We start from the raw sequence: 17,699 nt of genomic DNA, 5'->3' as shown, positions 1-17,699 counted from the left end.
TTGTAAGTCTTATGGTTAAAAAATTGTTTTCATATTCATGGCATTATGTTCTTGTGCATCTTGTCTTGTATGTTTTATGGAAATTAACCCAAGGCTCTGCTAATAAATCAAAGGCATAAACTCTATAAAATATTTCAGGTATAAGTAACTCTCAAGTTACTGATTTTATTCTGAGATTCTTTCGACCTAAATGCCCTAAGCTCTATACAGTTGTAGAGTTCGAAAAGGCATCTTTTTTATTTTTGCAATAATTTCTGAGGGAACATGAGTTCTACAATTTTAAAATTATACACTTCGTTTAAGAAAATTAAGAGATTCTTAAGAATAAAAAACATTTGAAACTTCATTCAAATCAAGGAGTATACTAAAGACCTTGTCCAAAGCGCATTTACCCGACTGCGTCCAAAAAGAAGGCAATGTTTTCAAAAGCTCTCAAACCGCGATTCCTTTCGTAAGCGTTTTCTTTGAGCGAAAACAAATTACTTTGGCATTGTAAATAAACTTTTTTCTCATCTAAAGTAACATTAAATTTGTCAAAGAGCCCGTGAAAACGTTCAGGTCCCTTTTGATGTCGACTGAAATGTTCTCAGCGTCCCTGAGTGTTAAATTGCCAGCCAAATCAAGATTCCCTTTAAAATGTTGATTATATCGTAGGAAATATTTTATGACCCAATAATTTGAACATAATTTCGTTTTACAAAATCAGGCTCGTTTATTAATATTATGAAAAAGGTAAGGTGTACTCGAACTCCTAATTATGAGACACAGTAATTATTAGGATATAATTAGAGAACGCGTTAGTGTAAATTAGGTAAAGGTAGGTAATTTGTATCTATGAAGTTTATTGGTATTCGTGAGTCTGCTACAAAATTGTTATCTAATGGGTAATTTAAATCGTTAAGCAGTAATAAATGATAAAGATTTATTTTCATAACTAATGAGATTTCTTGAACTCCTGCCTTCCTACATTCTTAACATTTTATAAACATTCATGATCCATGTTGGTTTGATCAATAAACATTATTATTTAAATACACGTATTATTTATTTATTTATTTAGGAAAACCAGGGTTTTACAGTTATATTACATATATTTCTCTCTAAATCTCAATAAAAATGGGCTCAATTCCGAATAAAAATCTCGCAATTAAACCATAATTAAGACTGAATGGTCAATCACTACCAAATTAAAACTCCAGTTTGAAGCCTGAAAACAATTCCGCCATCGACAGGCTTTCCAATAAACATATTATGCTCCACCACAGCATTGGATTATACGGAACCACGAAATATTAGGGCCCGTCTCTATGCATATTACTTATTGTGTACGTACGAGTACCGCAGACCGCAACGCTTTTACGCGGTCTCCCTGTTGATGTATTACGTGAAGACCTAAGGTAAATTTCTGTAACACATGTGTTTGTAATCCCTAAAAATAAAATAAAACTACCAGGTACCTTGCCCTCTTTACTTTTTGTCACATATTGCTAGACTTAAGTCTATATTATTATGAAATACCCTTATTAATCTAATTCAAACTCAAGCTGATGGGTTAAATCAATATTATTTTGTTATTTGAAATTTTTATAAAATAAAATAAAATAAATCATAGTTGGGTGTTTTCTTATGATGACACATATCAAGAGTAGTTGGAATAAAAGTTATTTCTCGTTCAACTCTTACTGTTACTGGCTAAATAAAACGTAATTCTATGGTACTGTTTATTTATTAGTTTTTATTAGCAATATATTGTCCAATAGTTACAAAACCAGACCTTTCCTACTGTAATCGCCATGACAAGGTAGATGCCAACCAGTTCCCATCACTAATGCACCCGCCAAAGCCGCGAAAACAATTCAATTTCCCAACATTTCAACTTTAAAAGCGTTCACCAACGCATTTTCAATGTCGAAACCTCTATTTTCCCTAAAATTTCCGACTTTTTCCCCCTTTTCACGAGCACAAGTAAGTTTGTCGATGTTTAAACGGCAACACTTAACGTTTATCAAAGCCTGGCCCATTCATAAGGCTGTAGGTGACGCTCTTTGATCTCAGCTTCAATATTTTTCCCTAATATTTTGGCAAGATTAAGGCGGGACTCGGTAAATACCCCCGTTTGATGTTCCTAAATATGATTTCGTGGGGTAAAAATGTATGTTTTTATTGATCGAGTTACATTCCTAAAGGTAAGTAGTAAGGAGAATTTGACGGATTCCTTTGAAGGACCTGTCTAAGTAAATAAACTGTGTATCATAAAACCAATTTACTATTTTTTTTTGGTTTGGTTTGTGGAGGGGGCCTGATGACCTGAAATACAAGCTTCTTTTAGCTTAGTTTAGGCATCAGTCTCCCACAATAATCGAATTCTACTATAAGTCTAAATTGTATTAAAAATATTGTAATGATTGTTGTGGTGAGGAAATAAAGCATTTTTATTATTTATTTATTTTATTATTTTTTTATATCAATAAAATAAATTGATGTCAAAAGAATTATTCATTTATCATTAAGATTGAAACATATTTTTACATCAAAGTAGACATGAAACTTGATAATGTTACTGTGAAAATGTTTCATGTTTACTAATGTTACATCAAAAGTAATAACTTCACTAATTAAACCAACCTTAATATACTAGACACATAGTTAATCAGTTAGTTCCCACTATTAACCGACAAATTGATATCTCTCAAAGATAGTTTCATTAACCATGAAGACATAAAATGTGTCAATTTACTGTAAGATTCGATTATATGTAACGCCCCTGGGTCTGCGGGTGTCTATGGGCGACGGTAATCACTTACGATCAGGTGATCCGTCTGCTCGTTTGCCTCCTATCACATAAAAAAAAAAAAAAAAAATACATACGAGTACGTTGCTTTGAAATCACGGGTTATTTTTATAGAGTTGTATAATAATCCAAGGGAATGAGTTTCGGCAGCTTAAAAAAATCCTAGTCATCAATTTGTCTGCTTTTAGGCATACTAGATTTAATTGTACGTTGCCTATTTGATTTTTACACTAATTTTATCATGCACCAAGCGACCTGATACATTTTTCATAGTGAGCGACATAATTGAAATTCAATTTAAAATATTGATTGCAAGCACGCACAGTGTGTTATGGGACTGTATAAACGGACATTCTCATTGATTTGATGAAACGTATAGAGCTCAGTTATACAAACATGATAGTAAAACTCCCGTTTGAAAATTCCACGTAGTTTTCGCGGTATAAGAATTCAAAGTTACCTATTTTTTTACTTCAAAATTATGCAAAAATATTCTCACTCGTTAACTAATAACATTTAATTCAGAATTGTTATAATACTTCATAGAGCTCTTAAAACTACACGTAATACGCGTATTAAGTGCTTCGTAAACGCATTCAGTTAATTAGGAAAAATGATTTTAGTGATTTTTGTTTTTATTTTTTTTCTCAATTTTACCTTAATATATGCAAACATTTTTAATTGCAAGATATAGTCTGATATATAATCTAATTGTATTAATAAAATCAGCTTTAAACTCCGTGATATATTTGAGAAAAAACATAAAACGTCTTAATAAAATTTTTACGAGTCTAGGGTCGACAATTTTGGAAGGAATAATTCATGTCTAAAAAGTTTCAAATCCAGCCTGTTGTGTGCATAGTGTTGAAGGTTCTAAAAAGTCACATTCACATTGTTTTTAACCGACTTCAAAAAAAGGAGGAGGTTCTCAAGTCGATTCTTTTTTCTTTTTTAACACTCTTATAATAACTTGAGTTGTATGTAAGTAACTAACTAAAAAAGTATGTAAACAAATCTAGGAAGTCGAATTTATCCTACCTTTAATAATTTTCTCATCGATTTGAAACCTATGTAAATCGAATGTCAATACAATAATTTGGTACAATCGAGCTGATGATATTTAAACATCCAAAAGAAATATTGCTATTAAAAAGTGATGGGAAATTTACAATTGTATATGGCGCATATTTTCAATTTGATTTTCCTCAAATATATCACGGAATTTAAAGCTGATTTTTTTTATACAATTAGATTAAATATCAGACTATATTTTGCAATTAAAAATGTTTGCATATATTAAGGTATAATTGAGAAAAAAAAATTAAAACAAAAATCACTAAAATCATTTTTCCTAATTAACTGAATGCGTTTACGAAGCATTTAATACGCTTATTACGTGTAGTTTTAAGAGCTCTATGAAGTATTATAACAATTCTGAATTAAATGTTATTAGTTAACGAGTGAGAATATTTTTGCATAATTTTGAAGTAAAAAAATAGGTAACTTTGAATTTTTATACCGCGAAAACTACTTGGAATTTTCAAACGGGAGTTTTACTATCATGTTTGTATAACTGAGCTCTACACGATTCATCAAATAAATGAGAATGTCCGATTATACAGTCTCATAACATACTGTGGCACGATCAGATTAACATAGTGCGTCCTAGTGGTACAGTAGGATTTTATAAAGCAAACCTAAATTGATATCTATACTTCAAGGTACACTACCCAATCATCCTCGAATGATGATGGAATCAGATCATTTGATTTCTATTGGAGGAACACGACCCTCTCTATTTTACCAGAAGCAAATGGATAATTTGTTTAAACTAAATACTTATTTTGCAGCGCTGATCAGTGTGCTTGCCACGAGTTTATGTTAGGTGAGCTCACTAGCGACTGCGTGAAAAAATGACTTTAAATGTATAACAGACTAGCTGTGCCCGTGACTTCGAACGCGTGAAAATAGTTTGAATAATATTTCCCGTTTTTGCAATATTTTTATTTACTAATTGATCCCTATTGGTTGTAAGGGGATGTTATAATAGATAAATGGGCTATCCAACACGAAAATATTTTTTCAAATCGGATCAGTACTACCTGAGATTAGCGCGTTCAACCAAACAAACTCTTCAGCTTCATAATATTAGTAGAAATGCGATCTGTTCTCTATCGTACAAAAAGCGAACCTACTGATCCTAATTGCATACGATTACAAACCTGATAAAGCAATTATTCATGGCAACAAAGTTTCAGCGCGCCAAATGTTGAATCTAATCAAAAATAAAACGGTCCAGATAAATTTTGTTCGCAAAAATCAACGGGATTGTTAACTCGCAAACTACGCTCGCGTTGGAACGAATGTTCGTTACGGGGAGTCGCTTTTCAACTAATAATTTTGCATCTGGCGCGGCGGTGTCGAACGCTCGGTTTTGTTGTCCGTTTTGAGTTGAGTTTCTCGTGTTGGAGAAATTATTTGTAACCCGTTTAGGTTGAAATGTTAGAACCTTACTGTTATAATAATTGAAGGAACAAAAGGATTCAAAATAAGTTGCTATCTTCTGCTCGTGGTTTCACCCGTGTTTTTTACTGCGTGGATATTTTTTTCACAATGAGTATTTTTCTGGTAAAACACTTATAGCAAAATGATGTTCCTTACATAAACTTTATCTCTTCATCTTCTAAGCAGTAAAAGTAAGTTTTCTTTTCTTTAATAATCAAATCTGTCTCACACACCTAAATTAGTTTAGGCTTAAAGATTTGAACAAACAATCTTTCACACTCAAAACTTATTATAATACCATGAACATACGAATATGTAAATACTTAAAACACATCTCATTCTACTCACCCTTACAAAATTACCCTTTTTACCCCCACTAGAACTTAGGGCGGGCGTGAGGGCGGCAATTACAACGCGGCGCTTTGATCTTGGGGGTGCTTATCGCCTCGCTTCGTGAAGTGGATGGCCAGTACAAGTGTGTCCTTGAATAACTAGCTGTTTTCAAATCAGCTGTACCTATAATGATGACTTCAACTATACAAAAAATATTCTAACCTTGTAATCATACTTTTCCACTTTTCATTTTGTCACTCTTTCCAGTAGCAAAATCCGGTTCCTGATAGAGTCACTGATATTGTTACCTACCAGATATCTGATAGAGTCACTGATATTGTTACCTACCAGATATCTGGTAGGTAACAATATCAGTGACTTTAGTTTGAAAGTTCTCAAAAGTTTTCGGTAATCAGTAACTGTTACGATCTAACACTTATCAGTTACTGATTTACTAAGGCTGGGTTGCACCATATTACTTTAACTTTGACAATCGTCAAAAATCTGTCAAACTCCATACAAAAAGCACCGGTTATCGTTATAGTTACTGTTAAAGTTAGGTGGTGCAACCCAGCCTAAGACTTTTGAGAACTTTTCAGGTACCGTTGAAACTGGCCGTTAACTTCTTTGGCCTTAGAAATGACGAGAAAAAAATAAGGCTTCTTATAGCCTTGAATTAAAAGATCACAACAAAGAATTAACTTTTGGATACCTACTAGGTACTTCTTCAAAGTTTGTTATTGAACATTTGAAATTCTTAAAATGTTCTCACCTAAACAATATCTTGTCTATGTAAACATTCGGAGCCTCTCTATACATAGTCAGCTATTGTAAGAAATGATTGATTCACGACGCAGGACGGTTGTGGACACAGAGTAATTGAGTCTGCTTCATCAGGGGTTCATATTAATTAACTCTTGTTGGCCGATAGCTCAGAGTAAATTGAAGGCTCTATACTGTGCTAGACAAACTAATCGATCAAAGTATACGTTGATCGTGTCATGATTAAAATCACTAGTATACATTTTTAGCAAATGCAAAAATTTACAATAATATAAAAAAAAATGTGAATCATATCCGGCTTGAAGGACCAAATGAACTAGTAAGAAAATGTGGACTTTATTTCAAATTACTGTTATTTGACTGGAAATAAAGCTTCTTATGCAAAACACTCAACTCAACTTAATTAAAGATTTTGATTTAATAAAATCTTCTTCTGAAAAGTTTTGAGTAAAACCTTACGCAACTTTGCTAAGCAGTGTACCTTTAATGTTAGACCATTTCTTATTGTACATATTAAAAGATAGACGGAGGGGTGACGTGTTCCCTCAAAGAGCCTCTCCGCAATGCTACGACGCTAAACAGTGCTACGACCGTAGTCTCGTAGGCTACGATATATCAAAGGCTACGGTATAGATGCGTATCTTTGAATACAGAGTATCTTTATGGCATCCTCCGGTATCCATATAAGCCACTTTTTCAACTGAATAGCCCCAGAAGTACAAAAGGAGAACTAATGCGCTACTAACTATCAATAGGGAGAGAATTTATCGTCGTACCATCCCCTCTTTACGAAGAAAATATTGGTCTTACGAAGTACCCAGACGTGGTTTGTGAATGCCGTCTTTTGTGGGTAGGGTGCGGTGTGAACTTAATTTCTCACTAGGTGAAGTCACAGGCAAAAACTAGTACAATATATTTACATTTCTGCATTGTGACGAGTCACCTAAACGTTCCTCACCTCTACATTCTCGTATCTCCTCGAAACAAGGACTCTTCATCGAATTATTGTTGCAAATACCAGGGTGGGACAAAAATGACCCAGTGGCGCTTCTAGGTAAAACCGATTTTTAATTTTTTTCTAACAATGTTATATTATCAAAAACCTTAAAAAATGATAAAATTCAATAAATCAGGAAAAGTCAAAAAGTTTCATGGACTTTTGTTGAAAAATAAAGAAGTTAGAGACGATCAAACTCGCGAGAGGGACAAAAATGGGACGGCGGCCTTTCTAGTGTTAATCAGTATGGAGTTGTATGAAAGTGCGCACATCACACCAATTTGGTATCGGCCGATTCTTCATACAAATTGGAATCGGGCCAAGGCTTAGGTAACAAGGTGGTAGCTAGCCAGGCGAACTTAACAGACTCTAGCGTCAAGCAAATCTGGCCTTATTGGAAATCGAACCCGAAATCTATGGGTCTGTCAATAGATCTTAATGTGACTNGCATGTGAAAGTTAATTAGGAGAACATGTCAAAATATTAATAATCTTATGAAAAGTCATTTGATAAAATCATAACAATGTCAACAATCCAATTATACTAATCATTACAATTAAATGTCAATTACATAAAATAACACACAACCAATATTAATACATAAAATTTCACAATTATTTAATTCTAAAAAAACTCATTTACAGAGTAGAAACATTTATCAAGCAGCCACTTGTGCAATACATTTCTAAATTCAGGCATAGAAGCTCCCTGTCACAGTAATACTATCATACAGTATTGTAACTTCATATAAACGGACGAAACGCGAGCTTTCCTTCGAAATTCAAATCTCGGTATGCGCTCGACATGCAAAAGTCGGGGGTGTCGCGAATGTGCCACAGTAATAAACGGACGATGTGTCGTTATTTAAACAGTGTTTTTTTTATAAAAATAATAAAAAAAAACACTGTTTAAAGTACCTATTTATACAGGGTGTTAGGTAAATGGGTTTATAAGCCGACACTAGCCCATGTTAATATTTATGCATGTAATTTATGCATGTGGTATGGTGAAGTCAGTGATATCATTTCTTTTAATTTTCATACAAAATAATATTTACAAAATCAGATTTGTATGAAATAAAATTATTAAAATGATGATATCAATTTTCTGACTTCATCATACCATACCATTTATATGCACATGTTAACATGGACTAGTGTCCGCTTATAAACCCATTTACCTAACACCCTGTATAATAATCAAGCATTTTGTACGCCTCAGTCGAGGCGCATAGGTACATTTTACGGTCGCAAATTTAAAAGATTTGTTACTATCTTAACACAAATATATTTTTTTAATTAAATCTATTATTGACAAGACAACATGCATTTTTATCCTATTTCATTCACAAAGTATTTTGTTTGTCAAAATAAAATTAAAAATTACAATCACAAAATACATTCACAAAACTATAGATAGAAATTCTAAGTAGGCAGATGTAATGAAAATAGGGTCTGCAGGTGGGCAGCCCTATCGCATGTTGTCAGTCGGTGACGTACCGCGGGGCTGTTGACATTTATTTCAAAAATATGCCCGAGTTGGAATACTGTATAGATATCATTACCGTGTCCCTGTATATAAGCTGGCAGTTTATTGAAAACTCTTATAGCCATACAAAATACATTTCTTTTATATAACGTTAAATTAATTTTGGGCAAATACAATCTGTTCTTGTGGCGAGTAGTCTTTTCTAATACCTGTTCATGCGTCTTAAAATTATCAGGATGTTTTTTTACAAATAGGCATAATTCCTTGATATATAAACATGGCAATGGCAATATTTTTAATTTTTTGAAGAGTGGCTTACAAGTACAGTACAGTGTTGTAGTAGTACAAGTAGTACAGTGTTGTCCGTTTTGAGTTGAGTTTCTCGTGTTGGAGAAATTATTTGTAACCCGTTTAGGTTACAAATGTTAGAATATCACTGTTATAATAATTATTGAAGGAACAAACGGATTAAAATATGTTGCTATCTTCTGCTCGTGGTTTTACCCATCTTGTAGGTACTCTACCTTGTGGATTTTTTCACGTCGAATTCTTTTTGTTTTTTTTTTCATACCAGAAGGATAATAAGCATGTTTCTTGCTAAAATGATTTATTTCATACATAAACTTTGACTCGTCATCTTCCAATATTATATTTCCAGTATTATATTTAGCAATAAAAGTTACTTTTTCTTTTCTGCCTCACACACCTAAATTAGTTTAGACTTAAAGACTTAAACAATCTTCCACCTTCAAAATCTTATTCAGGTATTATGAGCCTACGAATATGTAAAAACTTAAAACACATCTCATTCTACTCACCCCTACAAAATTACCCTTTTTACCCCCACTAGAACTTAGGGCGGGCGTGAGGGCGGCAATTACAACGCAGCGTTGCTTTGATCTTGCGGGTGCTTATCGCCTCGCTTCGTGAAGTGGATGGCCAGTACAAGTGTGTCCTTGCATTGACTAGCTGTTTTCAAATCAGCTGTACCTATAATAATGACTTCAACTGTACAAAAAATATTCTATCCTTATAATCATACTTTTCCACTTTTCATTTTGTCACTCATTCCAGTAGCAAAATCCGGTTCCTGATAGAGTCACTGATATTGTTACCTACCAGATAAACTACCACTTTAGTTTGAAACTTTTCAAAAGTTTTCGGTCATCAGTAACTTTCTGTTACGATCTAACACGTAACAGTTACTGATTACTAAGGCTTAGTTGCACCACCTAACTTTTACGGTAACTATGACGATAACCGGTGCTTTTTGTATGGAGATTGACAGTGATTTTTGACGTTTGTCAAAGTTAAAGTAAGTTGGTGCAACCCAGCCTAAGACTTTTGAGAACTTTTCAGGTACCGTTGAAACTGGCCGTTAACTTCTTTGGCCTTGGAAACGACGAGAAGAAAATAAGGCTTCTTGTTAGCCTTTAATTAAATGATCACAACAAAGAATTAACTTTTGGATACCTACTAGGTACTTTGAAATGCTTAAAATGTTCTCACCTAAACAATATCTTGTCTATGTAAGCATTCGGAGCCTCTCTATACATAGACAGCTATTGTAAGAAATGATTGATTCACGACGCAGGACGGTTGTGGACACAGAGTAATTGAGTCTGCTTCATCAGGGGTTCATATTAATTAACTCTTGTTGGCCGATAGCTCAGAGTAAATTGAAGGCTCTATACTGTGCTAGACAAACTAATCGATCAAAGTATAACGTTGATCGTGTCATAATTAAACTCACTAGTATGCGTTTTATACTAATTATGCAAAAATTGACAATAATATAAAAAAATGTGAATCATATCCGGCTTGAAGGACCAAATGAACTAGTAAGAAAATGTGGACTTTATTTCAAATTACTGTTATTTGACTGGAAATAAAGCTTCTCATGCAAAACACTCAACTCAACTTAATTAAAGATTTTGATTTAATAAAATCTTCTTCTGAAAAGTTTTGAGTAAGACCTTACGCAACTTTGCTAAGCAGTGTACCTTTTATGTTAGACCATTTCTTATTGTACATATTAAAAGATAGACGGAGGGGTGACGTGTTCCCTCAAAGAGCCTCTCCGCAATGCTACGACGCTAAACAGTGCTACGACCGTAGTCTCGTAGGCTACGATATATCAAAGAGTATAGATGCGTATCTTTGAATACAGAGTATCTTTATGGCATCCTCCGGTATCCATATAAGCCACTTTTTCAACTGAATAGCCCCAGAAGTACAAAAGGAGAACTAATGCGCTACTAACTATCAATAGGGAGAGAATTTATCGTCGTACCATCCCCTCTTTACGAAGAAAATATTGGTCTTACGAAGTACCCAGACGTGGTTTGTGAATGCCGTCTTTTGTGGGTAGGGTGCGGTGTGATGGGGTAGTAGGTCAAGGGCGGTAGCGTTTACTTCATAGCTTGACGGAATGCAATTAGTTTTTACCTATTTTAGCATCGTGTTTCTAATATTCTTCTTCGAAAATTAATAGTTAGGGTTTTTGTACTTGAGGAATGAAATTGCTGTAGTATTTTTCTTCGTAAATGAAATAATGACGATCTGTTTTATGTTTTTGAAATGTTTTTAAACACCTAAGATAAGGGATTAAGACAAAAAATATGTTAGACTCTTTATTGTGATACAAAATGTATACAAACAAAAAAAAAGACCAAGAATTTTTTTTTGCGTAAAATATGAGGATTACCTAATTAAATGGTGATCTTATTTCTAGGAAGCGGTCTCTTTCAGGCAGCCCGTTAAAAGGACATTTACTGGAATAAAAAACAGGTAACAATTAAAAACGCTTGTACCCTCAAACTTACACCACTCTCCCGTGAAACTTTGTGAAGCATTGTAAACACGACTTCTCTTGCTATTAGCACAAAGAAGTGAATGATGACGAAAAAACAACTCGCGTTGTTGTCAATCGGTCTATTTTGCAGGAACTCTGGAATGGCCGTGACGTCACGGATACGCTCGTATGCGATTTATGGGTAAAGGTTTAGAGCTGTTTGCCAAGTTTTTTCGTGATATACAGGGTGTTTTTTGACGAAGAGCTCATGCGAGGTTAAAAAATGTCACAGAAAATTCAGAGGCGATTTTATATGGAACTCAAATTGCATCAAAGTTTATATTTTGTTCTAGCTAGGAATCTAAACGAATCATATTGAAACTAAAAAACTTGTTTAAGGTAAAAGTATCTCTTACATCTCACATGTATCAGCAAATAGTGGCTATAAACGAATCAAAGTAAGAATGTTAACATTTCGAAGCTGGGAGGACTGCCGGCACCATTTGTATTTTTTTTTCAAACTTTATCATTGCGCCAATTTCTCACCCTGTATGGAATAATATTGAAAGCGTATTGTTGGTAAGGTAATATTTTTGCAAAAGAAAAGTTTTATCAAGTTATGTGTTATTGTTAACTCTATTTCCATTATTTAATATTGTTGTTTATCAATACTTTAGATATACTACAGAATTATTATACTTATGAATATACTCCTGTACCTACTTTATGATTTTCTAATTTTGAATACATATTTCAGAATCCAAATACATTTATTCTCAATCTGAATCAGTGTTTGTGGATCAGTTCAGAAAAATTGATATTACAATCAGTAACTCGATTTGTAATCTGATACAATCGAATAATTCAATCACTCGTTCAATCCACCAATCGCTCGGTGCGATCATAGCAACACCACAGCATGATGTTATAGCCAAAACAAATTAAACCATCAACTTAATATGTGTATTATTTAATCAAAAATTTAAATTACCGTAATATAATCTGAAAATGCCTTATTCGGATGACATACACGATACAAATGAAAGAAAATTAATAATTTAATTAGAACTAGCGGCCGCCCGCGACTTCGTACGCGTGGATCCCGTTTTACCTCCTTCATCTATCTTACGCGGTTTAGATTTTTTCATACAAATGTTTTTTCCCGCTAACTCCCGTTTCCGAGGGAATTTTGCAATATCCTGTTGCAACTAAGCTTTAAGTTTACTAAGATACTTGCATGCCAAATTTCAAGCGTCTAACTTAAGCGGTTTAGATTTTTCATACAAAAGGATTTTCGCGGGAACGGGAATTATCCCGTCCCCGTCGGAATTCCTAAGTATACTATAACCTGCCCAGGAGTATGAAGAATAATTGTACCAAGTTTCGTTAAAATCCGTCGAGTAGTTTTTGTTTCTATAAGGAACATACAGACGGACAGACAGACAGACAGACAAACATTTTACTGATTGCATTTTTGGCATCAGTATCGATCACTAATCATCCCCTGATAGTTATTTTGAAGATATATTTCATGTACAGAATTGACCTCTCTACAGATTTATTATAAGTATAAACTGCCAGTAAAACATATGGACTACTTTATTTATATCACAAGTGAAATCTTAATTATTATTACTGACGGGATTGCTACCATGTACCTTAATTTTGAGTTTCCGATATTTCGGCACTGTTGCAAGCACCATGTGAAATCTTATTTGATGCATAGAGATCAAAGCTGTTTCCTCCCTGAACGCTTAGGCAAAATAACGAATATAATATTAGTAACAGCTGAAATTTATTATTTACATCTTTCATACACAAAGAGAGACTTTTAATGTAAATACTGTCACAATCGCTTTTTTTTCAGAGGTCAGCCAGCCCTAATAGTGCCAGTGCTAACATCATATTGGATGCAGAATTTTAAGCCTGTGGTCGTTGCACTAGTATTGCTTGCTGTTCTCGCCATTCTGTCCACGGTATGATGATCCCGCGTTGATTGTGTCCAAATAATTGGATTCCTCGTATATGACAAACATGCAAATACTGTACAACTGCGTAAACCCAAACATGTGCCTTAATCAGTTGTCATAAGATCGATCGGACGATTCTGGGTATGCGCATACACCTACGTTATAAGTGGTCGTGATTAATACGGAACGAATTATGCGTGAAACGTGACGGTTTCGCGTTTTGAATTCCGATAATTCGAAACTCGAAAGACTCGGCTTAATCAGTCTGGGATTGACGGCAAATATGAGTATGTTAACGAATTGATGCAATCAGAGGAAACGGAGTATTCCGATGTAACTATATTTTTCTGCATTTTGAGATAATTTAACGGAAAGAGGAAGTTTAAATTTTATCTGCCTAAAGAGTTTAAATGCTCTAAGAGTCAATTTAAGTTGTGTAAGTAAACTACTTTCATGATCACTAATAAGTACTTGATTGTACTGTAACGACACTAGATATATGTCATTCATAAATCGATAATAGCTGTCAGCGATATTTTATATTTCTATAGCTAATAATCTTTAAAATAATGTACTGAAGTTTGTATTGCACAAATTACTCATAGTCCCGTTAGCCCCTCGTGTTAAGCTAAATATGATTATGTCGATATTTTTGGGGCTCTGGTCATGCTTATTTACTTTCGCAAATCAATACAGTAAATACTCCCCCATAAACTAATGTTAGCCTAGTGGTTCTGAATGGTGGTGGCACTTAGCTATTTTCAACCGACTTCAAAAAAGGAGGAGGTTCTCAATTCGACCCGTATGTTTTTTTTTCTATGTTTGTTACGCGATAACTCCGCCAATTATGAACCGATTTGAACAAATCTTTTTTCGGTGTATAGGGCTCAAGGGTGGTCCCATTTAAATTTAATAATAGAAAAAACAACCCCCAATGGTGGAAAATCGGGGATGAACTTTTTTATACGCAATATCTCCGCCGATTATAAATCAATTTGAACGATTATTTTTTTGTTGAATAGGTATTATCAAAAGGGTGGTTTCATGCGAATTTGAAGAAAATATTTCACCCCCAAGGGTGGAAAATTGGGGGTGAACTTTTTTATACGCAATATTTTTAATTTTTAGTTTTTTTTGTGTTCACGCATTTGAAGTCGGTTTTATTTTTAAAAAAAGTTAATTATCCATAATATTCTCAGGGCCATAAACACTGTAAAAGCTAGCTTCAGTGTTCAGTAAGTCCATTACAGTTTTCCGGTCCATACTACAGTTTAATGAAATTTCAGTTCTCGCTGAAAAACTCGGTTAGCGGCAACTCACGCGGAAACGGATGGAGGAACGGTGTTCCGATGAAACTTATTACGAGAGCACTTCCGGTGGAGGAGCTTAGGACTTTGATTGAAAAGGTTTTTAATAATTTTAGCTACCTACTTACTAATTGTTAGAGAAGTAAAGTGATTATTGAACCTGAAAAAATCACGGAAAAAGGAGAGCTGATATTTATATTTTTGAGATTTTTAAAAAATAATCTTTTTTTATATGGTATAGGTATGCACAAAATTGCAAATTAGTTACCGGGTTAGCTTGCCCCTCCTTTTAAAGCATAGTATGTAAATTATAAATATCCGAACAGCAGTGGTCGTGACGCGCTCTTTACCGTCACGAAATTACAATAAGCGAATAGCATTTATTTATTTATTTGTTTCATTGTAAAAGTTTGAGTCTTCTTTTTTTTTACCACATAAAATTATTTCTTACTTTCAAGAAGTTTATTGCTATGTGAAGATGTGCTATATTTTGTAACGTGCAGCTTCAGCTTTACACCGCACCGTATGACCGCTGCTAATACTTCGTCAGTTTGAAAGGGGCGCTGTATTGCGAGTGACAGCATCATGCATATTCAGCCGCCCTGCCCTAGGGCGGGCTCGGAAAAACTGCAAAAACAGAATCCATGTTTGACGAGCAGTCTCGCAAAATTTTAGCGGCGTGGTGATTATTCTGGGTTACCATAAAAACAACATGAGTTGCTTTAATTAGATACGTTAATTCTGTTTTAAACTTTCATGGTCACTATCATAATTAACATAAGGTGTAATTTTTTGATAGGTTGTATTTGTGACTTGCTGACTGAACTATAGAATGAGCTAGCATAAAAATGACTTGGCTTTAAATGTTTTTAAGGGATTCTTAATATTTTTTTGATTTTGAGGTCAACTGGTGACCTAAGTTATAAATATAATAATAAATGAAGTGTTTCAAAAAGGGGCGCGTAACAGAATTTAATTCTATTGGTTAAAATTCACGCGGGCGCAGACCCAGCAAGTAGCCAGTAACTTATATTCCTTATTTTTTGTAAAGAAAAAATAGTGAACTTTCCTCAATATATTAATAAATCGGCGTTCAAAAACTTTGTGCAAAATATATCCAACCCAAATCCATTTATGCTAATACTTTACTCGTATGAATTTACATTGGAATCATATTTGTGGCTATCCACTTTAAACAAAGCGTCAGATGAGGCTGAAATACTGGGCGCGCGTGGCAAACGCTAGGGCGGGCGGGACAACCAAACTGGCGTACGGACTACTTTACGTTGCACTTGGATGCGCTCTGAATAGTAAAAATACAGTTTTACGTACTTCATACAATCATGAAATGCATGTAAGTATGCATTTGGGAGGATATTTTTGTATACACTTTATTTCTCTAGAGGTCCAAACAAATAAGATATGTTGGTACTTACAGTAAATTTTCTGTACGTAAAATCATAGTTCAAGGAAAGCTTGTTTACTGAATACTTAACCGTAATCATACTCTACTCACTTGTAAGTGCTAAAATTAGAAGACTTTTTGTATAAAACTGCAACGGATTTTTTCAGGCTTAAAATAAAAGCTTAAAGTATGCACTCAGGCTTTAGTCCTTTAGCTATTACAGCCATTACAAGACATGCTAATTCAGCGGAAGAAAAAACCGGCAGCGAAACTAAAGTCTTCATAATTTATCGCCGCGAAATAACACTTGGACGCATTTCAAATCCCGACAAAGCGTTGCATAAAACTACAATACTGGGCGGGCGCCGCAAACTGGGCGGGCGGGCCGAGCGAACGGATATACGGAACACTTTACGATTATTGCTTCCTCCGCGCCCTCCAGTGACACTAGTCGCACTGAATACCGCTTTTATTGTTTATTATTCTTTTAAATGGGTAATGCAGAGAGCTGAGAGCAAATATTCTCGTCGAGTACCCTGTGGAAAGCTTTGAGCATACTTTATGCTTAATAACGGATTTATTGTTATATTGTCTGCGGTTTTCTATTCAGTCTTTCTATTAGTGATGATAGTTTGCCTTTTTAAATACTTAGCTAATGTGAAATTAATTCAAACCGACAACATAACAACTCATTATATAGCCTTTTTAATACACGTCATGATGACATTATCTTTTTAGTGTAGACTGCACAATGGACAGAGTCGTGAAATTCAAAAAATAAACGTCATGTTNTCAACTCAACTTAATTAAAGATTTTGATTTAATAAAATCTTCTTCTGAAAAGTTTTGAGTAAAACCTTACGCAACTTTGCTAAGCAGTGTACCTTTAATGTTAGACCATTTCTTATTGTACATATTAAAAGATAGACGGAGGGGTGACGTGTTCCCTCAAAGAGCCTCTCCGCAATGCTACGACGCTAAACAGTGCTACGACCGTAGTCTCGTAGGCTACGATATATCAAAGAGTATAGATGCGTATCTTTGAATACAGAGTATCTTTATGGCATCCTCCGGTATCCATATAAGCCACTTTTTCAACTGAATAGCCCCAGAAGTACAAAAGGAGAACTAATGCGCTACTAACTATCAATAGGGAGAGAATTTATCGTCGTACCATCCCCTCTTTACGAAGAAAATATTGGTCTTACGAAGTACCCAGACGTGGTTTGTGAATGCCGTCTTTTGTGGGTAGGGTGCGGTGTGGTGGGGTAGTAGGTTAAAGGCGGTAGCGTTTACTTCATAGCTTGACGGAATGCAATTAGTTTT

The sequence above is a fragment of the Ostrinia furnacalis genome, unplaced genomic scaffold (genome assembly GCF_004193835.3).
Source record: "Ostrinia furnacalis isolate ACB-3 unplaced genomic scaffold, ASM419383v2 OfSCF2357, whole genome shotgun sequence".
Taxonomy (NCBI): Eukaryota; Metazoa; Arthropoda; class Insecta; order Lepidoptera; family Crambidae; genus Ostrinia; species Ostrinia furnacalis.
Note: the sequence above shows the minus strand (reverse complement) of the source record.